This window comes from Phyllopteryx taeniolatus, chromosome 7 (genome assembly GCF_024500385.1).
Source record: "Phyllopteryx taeniolatus isolate TA_2022b chromosome 7, UOR_Ptae_1.2, whole genome shotgun sequence".
Lineage (NCBI taxonomy): Eukaryota > Metazoa > Chordata > Actinopteri > Syngnathiformes > Syngnathidae > Phyllopteryx > Phyllopteryx taeniolatus.
The window spans coordinates 31,331,566-31,337,565 of record NC_084508.1 but is presented as its reverse complement, the minus strand read 5'-3'; positions in this window follow the sequence as shown (position 1 = coordinate 31,337,565).

Here is a 6,000-nt window from a genome sequence, read left to right as displayed (position 1 = left end):
TTTTGACTCCTGTGTCTCCTTGTTCCAGTGTGTTTCCCCCCCCCCCCCCCGTGTTCCTGATCCACGTAATTCCTGCCGTCAAAGCAGCCGCCTGTCCTCACCACTGCCTGCCACCTGTCCACACCGCCGCCTGCCAACCCACCGAGGACCACCGCCATTACCTTTGATCAATAAACTATTCATCCTTTCACATCTGCCTCCGACTGCTCTTGGATCCAGCCACTCTCTATTCGTGTCAGCAAAGTTCAAAAGCCAGCATCTGTGATGGTATGAGGCTGTGTTAGTGCCAATGGCATGGGTAACTCACACATCTGTGAAGGTACATACAGGTTTTGGAGAAACATATGCTGCCATCCAAGCAACGTCTTTTTCATGGACGACCCTGCTTATTTCAGCAAGACAATGCCAAACCATATTCTGCACGTGTTACAACAGCGTGGCTTCGTAGTAAAAAAGTGTGGGTACTAGACTGGCCTGCCTGCAGTCCAGACCTGTCTCCCATTGAAAATGTGTGGCGCATTATCAATCAATTTTCTGAGCCGCTTCTCCTCACTAGGGTCGCGGGCGTGCTGGAGCCTATCCCAGCTATCATCGGGCAGGAGACAGGGAACACCCTGAACTGGTTGCCAGCCAATCGCAGGGCACATACAAATAAACAACCATTCGCACTCACATTCACACCTACGGGCAATTCAGAGTTGTCAATTAACCTAGCATGCATGTATTTGGGATGTGGGAGGAAACCGGAGCGCCTGGAGAAAACCCATGCAGGCACGGGGAGAACATGCAAACTCCACACAGACGGGGCCGGGGATTGAACCCCGGTCCTCAGAACTGCGAGGCAGACACTCTAACCAGTCATACATCGTGCCGCCAGTTTAGAATTCCAGTTTAGTAAAAACAATTTCTTAGTGCTAGCTAATGCAACGAGCATTGATTGTGAATATTTATTTATTTATTTGGGTGGTGGATTATGCTTAAGTCAGCGTGTAAGCACAATCTTGGGGAAAGTGGAATTCTGCAGTTCAAAATATATGAGAGTTTCTGTGTAACCAAAGTCGAAAGGCATTGAGTTGGTGTGCATTCCCTTACAGTGTGAAAATAGGTGTCTGGGCTACTTTTAGTGCATTGCGTGCATATGTTAGATGAACAGAAGCCCATTTTATGCAGAGTGTATTGAGTACAGTGTGTTGTGTGGAGCAGTTTATATTGTATAAGGTGTAAATTAGTATTTTCTGTCACCCTAAACGTATTAGTACATACCTGCATCCACTAATTACGGTTAGCAGATATAAAAAAGTCTTCTTCCCATTTAGTGATGGGCAAGTGAATTGATTTTGTACATGAGGAAGCGTAAAATACGACAACCGAGACCCCGGACTGTTGAACAGCTGAAGCTGTACATCAAGCAAGAATGGGAAAGAATTTCACCAACAAAGCTTCAACAATTAGTGTCCTCAGTTCCCAAACATTTATTGAATGTTGTTAAAAGAAAAGGTGATGTAACACAGTGGTAAACATGACCCTGTCCCAGCTTTTTTGGAACATGTTGCAGCCACAAAATTCTAAGTTAATGATTATTTGCTAAAAACAATAAAGTTTATCAGTTTGAACATTAAATATATTGTCTTTGTAGTGTATTCAATTAAATATAGGTTGAACATGATTTGCAAATCATTGTATTCTGTTTTTATTTATGTTTAACACAATGTACCAACTTCATTGGAATTGGGGTTGTATGTGCATGAATGAGAGAGATGGAGGGAGAAGTGTGAGGCTACCAGGAGAAGAGTAAGGTTGGATGACTTTAAATACTTGGGGTCAACAGTCCAGAGCAATGGTGAGTGTGGTAAGGAAGTGAAGAAACGGGTCCAAGCAGGCTGGAACGGGTGGAGAAAGGTGTCAGGTGTGTTTTGTGACAGAAGAGTCTCTACTAGGGCGAAGTTTATAAGACAATGGTGAGGCCAGCCAAGATGTACAGATTATTGACAGTGGCACTGAAGAGACAACAGGAAGCAGAGCTGGAGGTGGCAGAAATGAAGATGTTGAGGTTCTCTCTAGGAGTGACCAGGTTGGATAGGATTAGAAATGCGCTCATCAGAGGGACAGCCAAGGTTAGATGTTTTGGAGACAAAGTTAGAGAGAGCAGACTTCCATGGTTTGGACACATCCAGAGGAGAGACAATGTGTATATTAGTAGAAGGATGATGAGGATGGAGCTTCTCGACAAGACAGCTAGAGGAAGATCAAAGAGAAGTTTGATAGATGTGGTGAGGGAATACATGAGGGCAGTTGGTGTTAGAGAGGAGGATGCAGGAGAGGGTCTTACATGGAAAAGGATGACACACTGTGGCAACCCCTTACGGGACAAGCTGAAAGGAAAGGAATCCCTCAAGTGTAAATATGTCAGTACCAAACAATTGTATGTCTGTATGATTTCATGAATGTTTACTGCTCCAAATAAAACTGATCAGAATCAGAATCATAATCATCTTAATTTGCCAAGTATGTCCAAAACACACAAGGAATTTGTCTCCGGTAGTTGTAGCCGCTCTCGTACAACAGACAGTCAATTTACAGAACACTTTGGAGACATAAAGACATTGACAAAAAACAATTGTGCAAAAAGATGCAGAGTCCTCTAGCACTTAGACCAGTTCGAATGACTAATATTGCAATAGACCGGTGCAATGACTATTGTGCAAGGGGCGCTGAGACTTCAAGGAGTGTATGCGGTTTAAAGTGACGAGTAGTGCGATAATCTGGGACAATGTTGGTTGTGCAAATGTTACAGATACTCCTCAAACAGTGTGCAATGGAGCAGATGCTACTCTGGCATGAGTGGCCAGTATATGCAAATAGTGCAGCATGGCGAGACAACTACAGCGAGTGCACGAGTAATACATAATTGGCCCCACAGAAATGTGACAACGAAGTAAAAAAATTGCCAGCATGTTGTAATGGAATTGTAGGTCAGGTGTTTAAGAAGTTGATCGCAAGAGGGAAGAAGCTGTTGGAATGTCTACTAGTTCTAGTTTGCATTGATCGGTAGCGCCTACCTGAGGGAAGGAGCTGGAAGAGCTGGTGACCTGGGTGCGGAGGGTCCGAGAGGATTTTGCTGATGTTAAATATTGAGATATTAATATTAAATATTGAATCTGCGTTATTAACCACAAACTTCCACTGTACTATAAAATATTTCTTGTCTCTTCACAGCCTGATGGATGGATGGAAAATAATTGCCTTGCAACGCAGGCCTATTGACATGGTAGGGGACTGGGCAGTCATGGATAATTGCCATGCTACAATGAAATGTCAGTTAGGGAAGTTGTCAGTGCATGACACAATTATAATTCCACTGGAGTTGCATACGGATGAAGCTCTTATTACTGGTAGACCACAGTAGAATGTCTGCCTAATGTTGTGGCCAGTGAGTACATAGTATGTGTTGTATCATGTGCAGTATATGTATGTGATGGTTCAATGCATTGCAGGTATGTTTAAAAAACTAAACAATAAAATAATATTTCTACTCAGGGAGTCTCAGTGATTTCACAAGATGTTCTCCTCCAGTCAAGTTGAACTTTTTCTGAATCCTTAGTGACAAAACTACATTTGCAGCAATTTATACAGCTATACTCTTGACCAGGCAAGAATGTAAACAATAGGTCTTGAACCTAACACTTGCGTGGCTTGGTTTCCAGACATCTAAATAATTATAACAGCTAATGATAAGTCAGCAAATCTGTAGGCTCAACCTGCCCAAACAGCAACATGCGTGTAAGCTTGTTAATTTCTGTAAACACCCCCCCACACACACAATCACTGTGCAACCCACCCCCCCTCCCATCCAATCCTTCCCCCACCCCCATCCAACCCTTCCCCCACCCCACACACACGCTCAGGGCCCATTCGTGCAGACAAGGTAAAACATCTCTCTCTCCGTGTCAGAGCCCTGCAGGTGGGCCCCGCATGCTCAGGTAGATAATATCACTGTTACTATAGACTGTGTTTGGGTTAACTAAAAAACACTTTTCACAGCAGGAGCAAAACAGTGCTCTGCAGTGCAAGATAACAGTGAGAACTGGTCCTTGAAAATTAACCAGTTAAAACTCTTTGACACGAACTACACACGCAATACATGCTGCTCTGTCGTTGTTGTTTTTTTGTCCCTTCCAAAATAAAAGTTTACATGATGGTTCTTGAGGAGCACATAATATGACATTTTCAGATTTAGGAGATTTCTCTCAGAGCCCAGAGTAGTTACGTTACTCCAAGACATTGAAATTAGTCTTTAAGGTGGCTATATTCTAGGAACTCTTCGATTGGCTGGCGACCAGTTCAGGGTGTACCCCGCCTCCCGCCCGAAGATTGCTGGGTCAGGCTCCAGCACGCCCACGACACTAGTGAGGAGAAGTGGTACAGAAAATGGATGGATGGATATTATAGGAACTTATTCCTGGACTGAAAGCGTTGAGTTCAACAAGCCCTTCTGTTTCTAATCTCTGTAGAGCTTGTGCAGTAGACATTAGAAATTGTCCCTCTGTAAACAAAAGAGGCATGAATAGCTTAAATGTGCTCAGGGCCAGAAGCGAGGATGACTTCCATAAACAGATCTCCCAGGTGGTCCATGTGTGAGAGAAAATGGAGCTGTGTTTCAAAGCCCTGCTGCTCAGCCACCACACGGCATCACCTAGATTCAGATACATTATAACAGAATGTCAGAATGTCTGCCAATCACATATTTACAGCTTTCTGGCTTTAAAATGATTACCATTGCACACAATAATGAAAAGTTTTATTCAATTGACTAAGGCCCATGAATGTCACAGAAAACATGTCCATACACAGTTACCAATTGAAGTTTTGAAAACAATTTTCACAAAAAATAGCAATGACAATGAAAACTTTTTTTCCCCCAGATCTGTTCTCACCGACAATGGGAAAGTAAATAAAGTGTATTTTGCCAAGATTCAAACCCACTGAAGTACATGACTTTATGTACAATATGTTTGTACAGCTCACCCCACAGTTTATCGTTCACGCCCCAGCTAAATCACAGATTTTTAAGCTATCACTTTTAAAAAAGGGGTTTTTACATATAAAGACAAGTCTGAATTTAGAGTTGCACAGATTTAGCATAGTGCCATGTTGTGCTGCAACACGCCGGGAAGCCCTAAGCTCAACTGGAAGAGATGGAGCATAATTAACAAGAAGAAGAAGAGGCAGATAAAGTCAAACTGTGTTCCAGTAATAGTTACTGTTCCCACAGAGCTGGGAGAATATATGCCTGAGAGTATTGTTGTATACTCTGTGTGCGTGTTAAAGTAGCAGATGCTTGAAGCTTTATAATTATCGTAACATATATGCTAACATCTGTTAGCCTTGGCATCTCTCATTATATGTTAGCATTAAGCAATGACTTTCATGAGACACATGATATACTGTAGTTTGTTTTAACATTTTGGTGTTTAAATACAACCCCAATTCCAATGAAGTTGGAATGAACCTCGCCCCATCTTTGCTTGTGAATGACTGAGCAATTTAGGGAAGCTCCTTTCATACCCAATCTTGGCACCCAGCTGTTCCCAATTAGCCACTTGCGGAATGTTCCAAACAGGTGTTTGATGAGCATTCCTCAACTTTCTCAGTCTTTTTTGCCACCTGTCCCAGCTTTTTTGGAACGTGTTGCAGCCATAAAATTTGCTAAAAACAATAAAGTTTATCAGTTTGAAGGTTACATATCTTGTCTTTGTAGTGTATTCAATTAAATATAGGTTGAACATGATTTGCAAATCGTTGTATTCTGTTTTTATTTGTGTTTAACACAACGTCCCAACTTCATTGGAATTGGGGTTGTATATCCATCCATCAATTCTCTGGACCACTTATCCTCACTCGAGGTGCAGGTGTGCTGGATCCTATCCCAGCTGATTTCGGGCGAGAGGCTGGGTACTCCCTGGAGTGGTCACCAGCCAATTACAGTTTTTAAAATGCACA